The 16,652-nt window shown below is 33.9% G+C and overlaps 1 long non-coding RNA gene across 1 annotated transcript; it reads right to left on the minus strand.

Annotated features, from left to right (window-relative positions):
* Nucleotides 1-879: 879 nt before the first annotated feature.
* On the minus strand, nt 880-15,344 carry LOC141300841 (uncharacterized). Its single transcript, XR_012342050.1, has 2 exons — nt 14,831-15,344; nt 880-1,047 (listed from the first exon to the last, which is right to left on the minus strand). It is a non-coding gene; the product is annotated as an uncharacterized lncRNA (long non-coding RNA).
* Nucleotides 15,345-16,652: the final 1,308 nt, after the last annotated feature.

The raw sequence follows: 16,652 nt of genomic DNA on the forward strand, positions 1-16,652 counted from the left end.
ACTGATTATTTATCACTCAAACCCCTTTCTCTACCTGTCCGTTGGTCGCGCATATCCTCCATGTTTGTAGTTTTTTAACACTTTTTATGCGTGTTTGTAGTTCTAATCGAATCCTCGTTCACGGCGCAGTGTGTAATTAATTAATCTAAATTAACGCGTTAAAGTCCCGGCCCTAATAATAATACAATACAACTTTTACTGTAGTAGTCATAAAATTTACTGATGACTTAATTTGAGAAATCATCTATTGAGCTTCTGAATTGGCTGTGAGATTCACCAATTTTGGGTGCGTAATGTGATGGATTCTAACCCGTAAAATAAATCTAACAATGTAGAGTGACATTTTGCACTTTTTCGTGTCACACACTACTTCCCTGTAGTCACTGCGTACTTTTATTTCCACTTTGACTTATCTTCCATTGTCCCTCTGTTTGCTTCAGTGCTGTTGTCTAGTTGGAATTTTCAACCCAAAATGTTGTCAGCACTACCGATACCAAAAAAGCATCAGAGTTTCACCTCTTGGTATTCTATACTCTTTGTTTACGAGCTCAAAATCCTGCCTGGAACGCAGCATAACAATGTGCGGTAAACCTTAAAACCAGTGTGTTTATAATTAGGATAAAATATTACCATATTAAAATAATTAGTAAGACACCAATTAGCTGGACACGGATGAGACCGGAAGCCACACCCACACCCAAAAAAATTACAAATGGCCGCGACCGCGCTTAGTTGAAAAAAAAAAAGGTGGAAACGCGTTGAAGAAAAAGGTGGTTTTTTTCTTATTTGACTTCATTTTCCATTAATTTTATACACATCCTATCCGTCTAACAAGTACTGCTCTATTTAAATTAATTCATAAAGGTTACACATTTCACATTGAATCTTCGACGTTTACGTTTTATTTATTAAAAAATACCAAACTGATAACATTCCTGAATACACTTGTATGAATTAGAGCCACCTGTGAACGTCTTCATTCCGTTCGCCCGCGTCGCAATCACCTACCGATCTCGCGTGAGTCCTTCCACCGCCCACGCGTGACATCTGAAAGAAAAAAAGAATGAAATAAATAAATAAATGAGCAAGGTGCAGTTCCGCCAGGAGCTGTGAGTGTGTGTATGCGCGCGCGTGTGTGAATGTGTGTGGCGTCTGTCTGAAACATGAACCGCTTGCGTTAGACATCAGTATAGGGCGATTTAAAACGGAGGAAATTCCACATCACCACCACCATCATCCTTCTATTCCGCGCGGAAAACCAGCCAAATTAAATTTAGGGTGGTGAAATTATTTGTGCGTGCTGCCTATTAAAGGAAGGAAGGTGTAACACACACTACAGAGTGTGTGTTGTTGTTTGCATTAGTGTTAATGCTCTTATTTACTACTCTCTTAATTACCACCCGTGGAAAACTGGAGCATTCATGTCGTGATCTGACAAAAGCGTCGGGTTATTCTCATGGATTAACATATGATCTGAACTCAACCCAGGTCAAGTGAGTATCCTGCTTAGTATAGTGCACTAGATGTCTATATTGTGTGTGATGTCTGTTGCATGCAATTGTCTGTTATTGGATTTAAATAAACTCCTTTTCTGTCTATGTATCACATGTTTCTGGTGTTTAATGTTGCTAGTTCTGTTAAACTAGGGCGAGCATTTTTTTTTCACCACATTCAACAAGTATTGTTTTGTGCTGCTCTAATGCTGGTGCATTCAGGGTGACATGCATTGATTCTTACACCAGCGTTCATGTGAAATAACACGAGCAGCATCCGTGCTGGACGTCAGGTGTGTGTGAAATGAAATGCAGCACACACTACATACATGTCTACATGCTTTGCACAGTTTGTTTGAGCGTCTGTCCACACACATACAGATTCAAATTAGGAATATGATGGCTCGGGATAATTTTCACCTATTGGCCCTAGTGTAAGGCAGTCACTATAGATAACTAGTGTCATTTTTTTTTCCTGCAGGGATGAGTAATCAGGGAGAGACGGACAGAGACAGTGAGGAACAGACAACAGAGCAGTGCTTGTGTGAACTCGTGAAATAAAAGCATGGAAGAAGGCTGAAATGGGAGGCAGCAGGTTTTATTTATATACGGTGTGAATAATTAAAGAGCCGTCCATGGATGTTGAACTCAGTGACCAGTGATCTGGTATGATTGCTGTAGAAACCGAAAAGATCTGATGCTTTGTTGATTTAAATTTAGGGATGCACCGATCCGAATCGGCCGATCATGCTTGCGCGTTTTGTCAGTAAAGCCGGTTCTGTAATCAGCGGTAAATGCCATCAGGTGCGTGATTTCACGTTGAGCCGTATATACTACACACAGCCGTTGTTTACCGACGAGCTGCGCAAATCAATGTTCATTATCAGTGTGAATGTGCGCAGCTCGTCAGTGAACAACGGCTGTATGTAGTATATACGGCTCAACGTGAAATCACGCACCTGATGGCATTTACCGCTGATTACAGAACCGGCTTTACTGACAAAACGCGCAAGTGATCGGCCGATACGGATCGGTGCATCCCTATTAAATTCATAGTTATGCCTTAGAGTTAAACAAAATCAGCACTTGCTCTGACATATAAACACATTAAGCTCATAGGAACACGTGTTGGATATATTAGAACGTCTGCTAGTTTTATCAATACTTTTCTAGTTTAGGTTGCTGTGCTTGATTTATGAAAGGTAGGCTACGGTTTCAGATTTTGGAATTGCATTTAGTTAAATTAAAAGGACTTGATGTGATTGATGCTTAAAAAGTATTTCAATATTATTTTTTATAATGTAATTTTCTCCCTTATATTTGTCAGCCAAAAGGACAGAAAATACTTCAGAGTAAGATTATTTTGAAAGAGTTTTTTTATGGTCACTAAGAATGCATTTTTTAATCAAATATGCAGTAAAATTGTAAAATATTATTTAAAATTAAAATGCATGTTTTCTATGTGAATATATTTTAAAATTTATTATATTCCTGTGATGCAAAGCTGAATTTTCAGCATAATTACTCCAATTTTCAGTGTCACATAATCCTTCACAAATCATTCTAATATGCTGATTTTCTGCTTAAGAAACATTTTTTACTGCTTCATATTTTTGTGGAAACTATTCATTTTTTAAAGATTTTTTTATTATTAAAATGTTCAAAAAATTTGCTTTTAAAAAAAGACACAATTCAGCGCTTATTTTTTACTTCTCCCTCTGCTTTCATGTCCTGTTTCATGTTCTCATATTAGCACACTGGGTTTTTTTCACTTTCATTTCCCCTCTATCATCTTCCCCTAGTGTTATTTTTAATATTTCTTTTCTGAAGCATATTGCCTGCTATTATCCTGCTTTTAAGGCGATTGATTAGACAGTGTGAAGTTTATGTACTGTAGATGGCAGTGAAATACATGTATTGCTGAAATGAAGTGGTAAGGGTCTTTTCTTTGCTTTTTATTGTTATTATTTTGTCATATGTGACCCTGAACCACAAAGCCAGTCTTAAATAGCATAGGTATATTTTTAGCAATAGCCAAAAAAATGCATTGTATATGGGTCAAAATGATAAATTTTTCTTTTATGACTAAAATCATTAGGACATTAAATAAAGATCGTGTTCTATGAAGATATTTTGTACATTTTCTACTGTAAAAATATCAAAATGCAATTTTTGATTAGTAATATGCATTGCTAAGACCTTCATTTAGACAACTTAAAGGTGATTTTCTTTATTTATTATTCAGCTTTCAAATGTAAAAATGACCCTTATGGCTGGTTTTGTGGTCCAGGGTGACATTATTATTATTATTATTATTATTATTATTATTATTATATAACTATCTTTTTGTTATTTGTTATTGGTAACCTTGAGGTTTATAGTATAATAAATGGCAATGTTTTAAAACTTGACAGCTGGATTCAAAACACATCCTGATCCAACAAAGCTATCACAATTGGGTGCTTTTAGCTAGTTTGTTTATTTAGAAGAATTTAATCTACATTAAATCTTTGATGAATGTTGTTTATCCCCTGAGTTTTGATTTTAGCATGTGTCCAGCAGTTAAAGAACCTTGGCCTATATTCAGTTTAACAGCTGTAGCTGCAATATTTCAGTCTAGGATTGCAGTCCTTGTGATGTTGTGATGGGTCTGTTGATTGCTCATCTGTGCTGTTACCACTAATCTCTCTGCGTCTCTTCAGACGCCTTTTGCTGTAATTGCTGTTAAACTTGAGAAAGAGCTGAGCTCTCAGACGCAGAGGTAAATAAGGGTCACTGTCAATTGATGCACTTCCCTTATTTAGCACCTTTGACCTCTTAATTCATATTTCTGTTAATCCCACGTTTTTCAGTTTCGGGTTATGAAAGCCTAGTTCTCGTTTTTACACTTGTTTTGCTTTTTAAAAAGACACAATTTGGCGTTTTTCTCTTTCTCCCTCTTCTTTCATGTCCTGTTTTATGTTCTCATATTAGCACACTGTTTTTTTTTTCCACTTTCATTTCCCCTCTATCTTCTTTCCCTAGTGATAATTTTTATGTTTTTTTTTCCTGAAGCATATACTGTCTATTTGTAGACAATGTGAAGTTTATGTTCTGTAGATGGACGTGAAATGCATGTAATGCTGAAATGAAGTAGCAAGGGTCTTTTTTGCAACTTATTGTTATTATTTTGTCATATGTGACCCTGTTTTAAGTAGCACAGGTTTATTTGTAGCAATAGCCAAAAATACATTGTATGGGTCAAAATGATCGATTTTATGCCAAAAATCATTAGGATATTAAGTAAAGATCATGTTCCATGAAGATATTATGTACACTGTAAAAAGTTTTCACCAGTTTCAACTTAAAAACTTAAGTTTAGCAGCTGCCTTAAGATTATAAGTTAAATCAACTTAAGTCATTTAAACTCACAAGTTATATCAACTCATTTTTATTGTAATAAGTTAAAATGACATAGTTTTAAGCTGATTTAACTTAAAAACCTAAATTCAGCAGCGGCTTTAAGTTTTTAAGTTGAATCTGGTGAAAACCTTTTACAGTGTACGTTACTGTAAATATATCAACTTAATTTTGAATTAGTAATAGCCATTGCTAAGACCTTCATTTGGACAACTTTAAAGGCGTTTTTCTCAATATTTAGATTTTTTGCACCCTCAGATTTTCAGATTTTGTACTATCCCTTTACAAACCATGCATCAATGAAAAGCTCATTTATTCAGCTTTCAGATGATGTATAAATCTCAATTTTAAAAAATGGACCCTTTTAACTGTTTTTGTGGATCAGGGTCACATTAGTTTGCTTTTAAATTCCGATCTTTGTTTTTGTAATCTTGAGGTTTATAGTCTAATAAACAGCAACGACCTTTCAAAAGTTGACAACTGGATTCAGAACACATCCTGATCCCACAAAGCTATCACAATTGGGTGTTTTTTTTTTTTTTTTGTTTATTTGGAAGCATTTAATCAACATTAAAACTTTGAATGTTTTTTATCCATTAAGTTTTGATTTTAGCATGTGTCCAGCAGTTAAAGAACCTTGGCCTATAATCAGTTTAACAGCTGTAGCTGCAATATTTCAGTCTAGAATAGCAGCCCTTGTGATGTTGTGATGCCTGTTGACTGCTCATCTCTGAAGACACTTTTTGCTGTAATTGCTGTTAAACTTGAGAAAGAGCTGAGCTCTCAGACGCAGAGGTGAATAAGGGTCACTGTAAATTGATGCACTTCCCTTATTAAGCACCTTTGACCTCTTAATTCATATTTCTGTTAATCCCACGTTTTTCAGTTTCGGGTTATGAAAGCCTAATTCTCAGTTTTTCCACTTTGTTTTGCATTTTAAAAAAGACACAATTTGGTGTTTTTCTCTTTCTCCCTCTGCTTTCATGTCCTGTTTTATGTTCTCGTATAAGCACGCTGTTTTTTTTTTTTCACTTTCATTTCCCCTCTATCTTCTTTCCTTAGTGATTTTTTTTTTCCTGAAGCATATACTGTCTATTTGTAGACAATGTGAAGTTTATGTTCTGTAGATGGAAGTGAAATGCATGTAATGCTGAAATGAAGTAGCAAGGGTCTTTTTTGCAACTTATTTTTGTTATTTTGTCATATGTGACCCTGTTTTAAGTAGCACAGGTTTATTTGTAGCAATAGCCAAAAATACATTGTATGGGTCAAAATGATCGATTTTATGCCAAAAATCAGGATATTAAGTAAAGATCATGTTCCATGAAGATATTATGTACACTGTAAAAAGTTTTCACCAGTTTCAACTTAAAAACTTAAGTTTAGCAGCTGCCTTAAGATTATAAGTTAAATCAACTTAAGTCATTTAAACTCACAAGTTATATCAACTCATTTTTATTGTAATAAGTTAAAATGACATAGTTTTAAGCTGATTTAACTTAAAAACCTAAATTCAGCAGCGGCTTTAAGTTTTTAAGTTGAATCTGGTGAAAACCTTTTACAGTGTACGTTACCGTAAATATATCAACTTAATTTTGAATTAGTAATAGCCATTGCTAAGACCTTCATTTGGACAACTTTAAAGGCGTTTTTCTCAATATTTAGATTTTTTGCACCCTCAGATTTTCAGATTTTGTACTATCCCTATACAAACCATGCATCAATGAAAAGCTCATTTATTCAGCTTTCAGATGATGTATAAATCTCAATTTTAAAAAATGGACCCTTTTAACTGGTTTTGTGGATCAGGGTCACATTAGTTTGCTTTTAAATTCCGATCTTTGTTTTTGTAATCTTGAGGTTTATAGTCTAATAAACAGCAACGACCTTTCAAAAGTTGACAACTGGAATCAGAACACATCCTGATCCCACAAAGCTATTACAATTGGGTGTTTTTTAGCTAGTTTGTTTATTTGGAAGCATTTAATCAACATTAAAACTTTGAATGTTTTTCATCCATTAAGTTTTGATTTTAGCATGTGTCCAGCAGTTAAAGAACCTTGGCCTATAATCAGTTTAACAGCTGTAGCTGCAATATTTCAGTCTAGAATAGCAGCCCTTGTGATGTTGTGATGCCTGTTGACTGCTCATCTCTGAAGACACTTTTTGCTGTAATTGCTGTTAAACTTGAGAAAGAGCTGAGCTCTCAGACGCAGAGGTGAATAAGGGTCACTGTACATTGATGCACTTCCCTTATTTAGCACCTTTGACCTCTTAATTCATATTTCTGTTAATCCCACGTTTTTCAGTTTCTGGTTATGAAAGCCTACTTCTCGTTTTTACACTTGTTTTGCTTTTAAAAAAGACACAATTTGGCGTTTTTCTCTTTCTCCCTCTGCTTTCATGTCCTGTTTTATGTTCTCGTATAAGCACACTGTTTTTTTTTCCCCACTTTCATTTCCCCTCTATCTTTCCTTAGTGATATTTTTTATGTTTTTTTTTCCTGAAGCATATACTGTCTATTTGTAGACAATGTGAAGTTTATGTTCTGTAGATGGAAGTGAAATGCATGTAATGCTGAAATGAAGTAGCAAGGGTCTTTTTTGCAACTTATTGTTATTATTTTGTCATATGTGACCCTGTTTTAAGTAGCACAGGTTTATTTGTAGCAATAGCCAAAAATACATTGTATGGGTCAAAATGATCGATTTTCTCAATATTTAGAATTTTTGCACCCTCAGATTTTCAGATTTTGTACTATCCCTTTACAAACCATGCATCAATGGAAAGCTCATTTATTCAGCTTTCAGATGATGTATAAATCTCAATTTTAAAAAATGGACCCTTTTAACTGGTTTTGTGGATCAGGGTCACATTAGTTTGCTTTTAAATTCCGATCTTTGTTATTGTAATCTTGAGGTTTATAGTCTAATAAACAGCAACAACCTTTCAAAAGTTGATAACTGGAATCAGAACACATCCTGATCCCACAAAGCTATCACAATTGGGTGTTTTTTTTTTTTTAGCTAGTTTGTTTATTTGGAAGCATTTAATCAACATTAAAACTTTGAATGTTTTTTATCCATTAAGTTTTGATTTTAGCTGTAGCTGCAATATTTCAGTCTAGAATAGCAGTCCTTGTGATGTTGTGATTGGTCTGTTGATCTCTTCTGCTACCACTACTCTGTCTGTCTCTCTTCAGATGCTTTTTGCTGTAATTGCTGTTAAACTTGAGAAAGAGCTGTGCTCTCAGATGCAGAGGTGATATTAAGAAAATCACCTTTAAAGTTGTTCTAAATGAAGTTCTTAGCAATGCATATTACTAATCAAAAATTAAATTTTAATATATTTATGTTAGGAAATTTACAAAATACCTTCATGGAACATGATCTTTACCTAATATCCTAATGATTTTTGCATAGAAGGAAAATCGAAAATGTTGACCCATACAATGTTTTTTGTTATTTTAAGGTTTTGTGGTCCAGGGTCACATATATTAATTAGGATTATTATTATTATTCCTTCAATCAACTAAAATATTTAATTAAAAATTGTTGTAATTACCAGATTTTGTAGTTTTATAATTATTATTATTCTCTTAACAACACAAAATATTTAAATTAACTTTTTATGATTACCGGAGTATAGTTTCATTTATTTATTTTGCATTCGTTTATTTATTATTTTTGCAGCTTTGTGTTTATTTCAGATTATTATTCCTCTATCAACCACATGAAGTATTTAAATTCACTTTTTATGACAACCAGAGCATATTAAGATTTTTTTCTTTTTAATTTTACATTAAAATTTTTGCTACTTTGTGTTTTTTTTGTTTTGGAATTATGTCTCTGTCAACCACACAATATATTTAAATTCACTATTTTTGTTTAGGATTATTATTTCTTCATTAACTTTTTAATGATTACCAAAGCGTATAATGTTTGTTTTTCATTTTCAAAATAATTTTACATTCAAATTTTTGAATGTAAACATTTGAAATTTTTTCGCTCAACCATGCAAAATGTTTAAATGAACTTTTAATACTTAAGATAATTTGATTTTTTTTTTTTTCCTTTTTTGAGTATGCGTTTCAGAAATGAATTGTCTCTGTTTCCTAGGAATTAAATATGTAATTCCATTCCTCCTTGGATTATTCCATTTTATATATTTTTTGTCATTCTTTTGTTGTTTCCCATTTAACCCTTTCCTGACTAGAGGTTTCTAATTTCTTAGTCCTGTATTTTAAAAGCATTATTTCTAGTTCAATATCTTACATTCACATGTTAGTGTGCAGCACACGTTTCCAAATAGAGGAAGGCTCTGCGCTGGCAGCCAATGGCGCAGTATGAGGCGCGGGACAGTCTGTGTGTGTGTGTCACTGCAAAGGGGAGGCGACTGCAGCACTCTGCATCGTTGCGTTTCCCTTTATGGCCTGATGGGGCTCCACTGCACCAGACAGAGACATGAGAGCGGCTGACAGGCTTTTTAGAGATTGGGAAAGAGATGAGGGACTATGGTGGTGGGATAGATATGATGCAAACTTAGTTATGTTCACAATCGCTTTCTCTGTTTTTCCTTCTTTTTTTAATGACCTCTGGTTTTTGTCCTTTATGCACCCTTTTGACAAGCCTAAATTGGTTATATGGTCTCATCTTTTGGATGGTTTTAACGAGGTTTTGAACACTTTTTAGCTGGTCAGGCATGGGAGACCAGCTGCTTTAAAGAGACAGTCCATCAAAAATGTTATTTAATAATTTAATCCTGTTGTTCCGAACCTACAATGGCGTTTTAGTGCCATGTTTAAAAATAAATAAATAAATAAATAAATAGAATTACAAGATTAAAGTCATAATATTACGAGAATAAAAATTAAATATTATGAAAATGAAGTCGAAATATTTTGAGAATTAGGTGGAAATTACAAGAATAAAGTCTGAATATTTAGAGAATAAATTTGAAATATGAGAATAAAGTCGAAATATTTTGAGAATAAAGTAAAAATTTCGAGAATAAAGTCGAAATACTACAAGAATAAAGTCGAAATATTTTGAGAATTAGGTGGAAATTAAATAAAGTTGAAATATGAGAGTAAAGTAGAAATTACGAAAATAAAGTTGAAATTATGAAAATAAAGTTGAAATTATGAAAATAAAGTCGCAATATTTCAAGAATAAAGTCGCAATATTTCGAAAATTAGGTGGAAATTACAAGAAAGTCTAAATATTTAGAGAATAAAATCGAAATTACGAGAATAAAGTTCGAAATTGCAAAAAATAAAGTTGAAATTATGAGAATAAAGTTGAAATATTGAGAATAAAGTAAATTTCAACCTTTATTCTCGTAATTTAGATTTTATTTCGACAATAAAGGCAAAATATTTTGATGATAAAGGCAAAATTACGAGAATTAATTCATAGCAATTACAAGATTGAAGTTATAATATTTCGAGAGTATTTTCTATCCTATTGTGCATGCAGATGGCTCGGATTGGGAGCACTGGGAGATATTCCAAAGTCCAGGCTTTCAAAATCTGCCAGTTTTATAGCGAAATACAAACAATATGTCCGTTACAATAATGTGTTTTTCACGCTCTTTGATGTAGCGTTACAGATTACTGTATTCACCTCAGTTTAAGGTGCGTGTGAATCAGTTATTTTCCGTTTCATTAAATTAGGCTATACTGTTTTTCTTTCATTCCTTCTGATGTTCCTTCACGTTTATATTGTGCTATAAACTTGAAATAAAGAACAAAAAAACAAATTTATAATTTATATTTCATGATGAAACTGACAGAATTTAAAGCGAAGCTATATATTAAAAGCAACAAAGCACAAATTATTGTGATTACTGGGTGGTTGGCACGCAACAAATAATGAAAGGAAGACGTTAAATATTATTTGTGAATTATTGTGAATAGTCACTTATATACCTCAGAACAGACAACAAAATAATTTACATTAACGAGTTGGAGTCCACTGTAGAATGTTTTATTGTTGTTTTTAATTAAATACATGTAAGGAATGAAAGATTGAAAAGACAATTGATTTACATGAACACAGCGTATTCTGTCCCGCCACATTAAAGTGCGTCAAAAACACATTAATGTAAGACACATTGTTTGTATTTTGCTATAAAACTGACAGATTTTGAAAGCTGAGACTGTTTTATATTAAAAGTACCAAAAGCACAAAGTTTATTGCTATTATTGGGTGCCTGGCGCACTACAAATAGGCCTAATGAATGCAATCGAAGAAATATTATTTCCAAGCATACTGTCCCTGCATAATGCATGGTATAACGCATGGTATGATTTCTGCTAATAATCCAACATAGCAAATAAATACCAGTGGCCTGGCAACTTCTCCAATCCGGGCCATTTGCATGGGCAGGCTATACTATATTACAACTTTAATTGCTACGTAATTTTCGCAATTTTGACTTTATTCTGGAAACATTTCAACCATTTCAACTTTATTCTCAAAACATTTCAACCATTTAATTTTTTTTCTTGAAACATTTCGACCTTATTCTAGAAATATTTTGACTTTATTTTCGGAACATTTAGAATATTTCGACTTTATTCTCAAAACCTTTAGACTTTATTCTAGAAATATTTTGACTTTATTTTCCGAACATTTCGACTTTATTCTAGAAATATTTCGACTTTATTCTCGAAACATTTCGCTTTTTCATCCTAGAAATATTTCGACTTTTATCTTCGGAATTTCTATTTTATTTTCGTAATTTCAACTTTATTCTCAAAATATTTCAACTTTGTCCTTAAAATATTATGACTTTAATCTCATAATTTTTTTTTTATTTTTTATAAAATTAATTAATTTTTATTGGATGACCTGTTACTGAATTTGATGTTTTGTGCTAATTAACTGCATTACTTTAAATCAATTTTTTTTTTTTTTTGCTACTGGCAAAGGCAACATTTCTCATTTCTCTTCAGTTTAAGTTTAAGCACTAAAATAACTACAACTAAAGAAACTAAAACTAAACCGTAATAAAATCTATACAGACATTATTAAGAATCCATATAGAATTTAACAAAAAAAGAAGAAAAAAAAAGCACTATAAAACTTAATATTAAAATAAAATCTAGTTCTAAAATAGTTATCAGTAATACTAAAGTAACATTCATTCTGATTATTTTGACTGTTTAATAAGGAACATTTTTGTAATCATATTACTGTTGCCACTGGTTTATAAAAGCCATTTGAGGCTGTGCGTTATGTTAAAATTTACTATAGTTAAGGGATTTTAGGACCGTTAAAGAAATCCGTCATCTCTGATTTTAAATATTCCTATTTTATGTGACCCTGGACAACAAAACCAGTCATAAGGGTCCATTTTTTTAAACTGAGATTAATACATCATCTGAATAAATAAGATTTCCACTGATGTATGGTTTTTTAGGATAGGACAATATTTGGCCGAGATACAGCTATTTGAAAATCTGGAATCTAAGGGTGCAAAAAAATCTAAATATTGAGAAAATTGCCTTTACAATTGTTCAAATGAAGTTCTTAGCAATGCATATCACTAATAAAAGAAAAATCAATCATTTTGACCCATACAATTACAAATTGTATTGTTGGCTATTAAATATACCCATGCTACTTAAACTGGTTTTGTGGTCCAGGGTCACATATATACATTTTTTATATTATAGACAGGTGTGGATTAGTTAAGTGATGCTATTTCTCTTACTGTTTTATAAAAACAGTAGAGTTAACAGCTCAGCATTCCATTTCATGCCATCTAACACGCCCCCTCTCTGCTATTGGTCAGAAACGGACAGCTCCGCCCCAAACTCACTCTATTGGCTGAGTCTGTGTTGCTGTGTCTGGCTGCCTGTGATGCTCAAATAAACAGAGCAATTCTGTGTTTTTCAGTGAAAACAACCTACAAATGATTCTCTAATAGTCTATGCATATTAGGCTAGAGAGAAAGACATTTTAACATTAAAATCATCTGTAAACTTCAGGTTTTATGCTAAGAATATATTTCTCATGATCAAAATCACTGCAACGTATGACTTCTTCACATCTCCTGCTTTATCCATTTCATTTTGCTTGTGTTCCTCTTTTCCAGCCCCCCTTCCCCATCTCTCGCTCTCTTTCATGAACAGGCTTTCCATTTTTTTGCCAAGTATATAGGAACGTAAGTCACTCACTCTCTCCAGTCTTTTAAATTCTCTCTCTCTCGCTCTCTCTCATGTCCCCTCCCCCTCTCTCTTCTGCTGGTCTCTTCTGATCTGTTCTGCTCTCCCTCCCCCTCTTGCTGCAGTGTTACTGCTAATGTATATTAGCGTCACTGCAGTCCTCTACTGCTCAAACCTCTCGTTCTCTCCTTCTTTTACCCTCTCCCTCTGTCTCCCCTTCAGCTTCCATTTCCTGTTCAGTGCTAACAGCGTTTTTACTTCTCAGTGTGTTGTCTTGTTTTGCTCAGGTTTTGTGTGACATGCGTTCACACACACACGCACACACAGAAAGAGAGAGGGATGCACATGCGCGGGGTAATTATACCTCGTCTCCCTCACTCCCTCTGTGTGTCAGGATTTCTCACGCTGCTCACATAATCTCTAAACCCTGTTTTTTTCTTGCCTTTCTGCTCTTTTTCTGGTCGTCTTTCTCACCTTCTTTTTGTGACCCCGCTCCCTCTTCCAAAAAATAGAAATAAATAAATAAAAAAATGCAGTAAAACGTCACCACTGCTGCTGAGCTCAGTTCTGGTGCCTGCTTTACTAACACACACATGGCACAGTGAAATATTAACCTCTCTGCTTTTCTGCACTTTGTCTTTTTTTTGTTTACTTTTGCGTATTATTTTTTAGAAATTAAGTCATGCACATTTATGTTCCTCATCATTTAATCAATATTTTCCTTATTGTTTTCAATATTTTTCTTGATTTTCTTCACTAAAATTACTAAACCAGGCTTAAATGAAATGTTGTAGAAACTATTTTCACTCTAAATTTCACAAATAATTACAAAGAATTACCAAGTAAGAAATTTTGTGAAAAAAAAAAAACATTGCATAACTTATTCTATAAAATCTAATTCCGATGAAAGTCATTTTTAATGCATATTTAGATTTTTTTTTCTGTATCTGATTCTTGTCTCTGTGCTTAAATCATTCAATATCATCTTTTCTTTTTGTTTGCCAAGTTTCAGTAACCCTTTCTCCTCTGAACGCCGCAGTGCTGCTGCTGAAATCAGCTCAGTTCAAACTTCTGACTCTGCATTTATTTTTTTTCTTCAAGAAAAGCTCTTTTTTTCTTCATTTTATGCTCAAATACCTTTCCCCACGACCTCAATTGCGGCTTTTCTCACTTTTCCTCCATTTGCACATTCACTTATCTCACTTTTTTATTGTTTTCTTTCATAATCCCTCCTCTTGGATCATTTAAGTATCACATTATTTCATTAACATGCCCTCTGAGACACATTTATGCACCTGAACAGCCTTAAACTCACTATTTTTATGGTGCATTACATGCATTAATTGGAAAGCTTTGTGGCTATACAAGAAAATTCAAGTTTTATTCTTTCTAGTAATACTTTAGCTTCAGCCTCTCTTGTAGTACTGTAACTGCAGCCTCTTTTTAAGTGTAAAAACGTTGTAACTTTTATAAAGTTTAAGTAGAAAATGTCCACACTGTAAAACATGTTTTTTTCATAGTTGTACATAAAACAGTGTTTAACAAGAAAAAACTTTTTCTACTTGAGATTTTAAGTTTAATTTGTAATTATGAAATTGACTTTTTTGTGCATAACTTCACACACTTACTACTCTGACTATATTAAGCATGATAAACTTACCAAAACAGTATATTCTAAACCAATACAACTAGCACAACTAGACTAAAAATAGTTTTCAATGCAGTCTTTGCATACAGTTGCTATAAGAAGTAAATAAAGTCTTACCTTTAATATTTCCATCCTCTTTCTTGACTTTCTATTCATCTTCCTCTTTCTCAAGCTGACTAAATGCAGTTCTGCAAGAGATGACTAACTTTCTCCAGTCTGCCTAGAAAAGAAATTTGAATAGACAAAAAGGGAAAGTGACAGAAAATGGAAAAAATGAGTTTGTAGCTGGCAAAAAGTGTTAAAACTAAATTATAAAAGACAAAAATGGATAAAAAGAGCAAAAAGACTGATGGAAGATGAAGAAAGTGCTTATGAAATGAAATGAGGAGAGAATCGGATAAAAGGAGGTAATGCACAGTAGTAGAAAAAGAGAAAAGTAAGTGATGCTGGACTCCAGAGTCGTTCTCAGTGAATTGTGCTTCCTTAATGCGGAATTGGAGAGCGAGGGATGAGAGGGGGGGTTTGCTAGAGGAGAGGAGGAGAAAGGGTAAGGGAGACGGGATAGGAACAGAAAGAGAGCAAAATGGAACCGAGCGGCCTAATACTTTAAAAGCAACAAAATCAAAAGCAGTTCAACCAGGGAACACAGAAGAGATAGAGAGAGGGAGAGGAGAAATGAGCGGATGCACAAAGTCAGGTTTTTACTGCAGCAAAACTGCACTGTTCTCTCCAAAACTCTCTCGCCCTTACTCTCTCTCTCTCTTTCTCCCTCCTCCCCTCTCCTGCTCGGTGACGCTGGGCTACAGTGCTGTACTGCTGTGTGTGCATAATGAGCACCTTTCTATCTCTCTCTGTCTCTCTTTCTCTCGCTCCTGTTCCCCACATGCAATGAAGCTGCAGTGAAGCTCTTGACTTATTAGTTGCTTCATTTAAAGAGATAGCGAGACGAAGGGAAAGAGAGACAGATAGAATTTTAATCAGTCGCAATAGTCTCTCGGCCTCAGTTGCGTCTTGCAGTGGCAGTGCTTTGGGAGTTGCGACCCAAAGGACATTTGAAAGCAATGCGCCTGATTGAGAGGTTGACAGAGATTGATCTGTATTTGACATGCACGGGATACATTTTCATGCATGGATTTTGAAAATGTCAAAATAACTGTTCAATGCTGTTTTGTGATGTGCACAGAGAGACACAAAAATGCATAATTTTTTGATTGCCAGTTATATAATGTTGTGGTCGAGAAGCTCTACTTATTGGCTTATTTTTTTATCATTCTGCTTGCATTATTGTCATTTGGAGGTTGCATTAGATAAAAGCATTGTCTAGACGATTGTGGATAACCTGTACTAAGGGACTATTGATCCTGTTGTTTATTGTGTCCTCTGTGTTCAAATGTATTCAAAACCTTTCTAATGGACAAAACGGTGATATGCTTTGATCATTTTAGAGATGACTAGTTGACATGAAATACTCTTGGGAGGTCTTGCAGTGTGAGACGCCAACTCTAAAACTATTTTAAACAGCCTTATTACGCATATGCAGCTTTTATATCCTTATAATAATTCAGGGACTGCTTGAAATAGTAATATTGAAACGGAAGAGGTGATTAAATAGAAACCAGTTATTGCACATGACCTTCACTCTTAAAAATAAAGCTTCTTTATTTGGCATGAAGAACCTTCATCCAATAAAAAAAAAAAACATTTTGGAAGCTTTATCTTTAAGAGTGTATGACATGCATGCATTGTCATAAAGATACATGCAGATGTCATGCGTCAATCACCTGCACACATGAAGCAACTTCAGCCAAAAACACACAAGGTTACATGGCAACCTTCATGTCATTGCAGTATTTTTGGCATATCAATAGCGGGACCCCCGTATGATTTTTACCTTTACTAAACATGTCCCCTCTTTCTCTCCCCCCTCCCTCCTGTCCCC

The sequence above is a fragment of the Garra rufa genome, chromosome 24 (assembly GCF_049309525.1).
Source record: "Garra rufa chromosome 24, GarRuf1.0, whole genome shotgun sequence".
Lineage (NCBI taxonomy): Eukaryota > Metazoa > Chordata > Actinopteri > Cypriniformes > Cyprinidae > Garra > Garra rufa.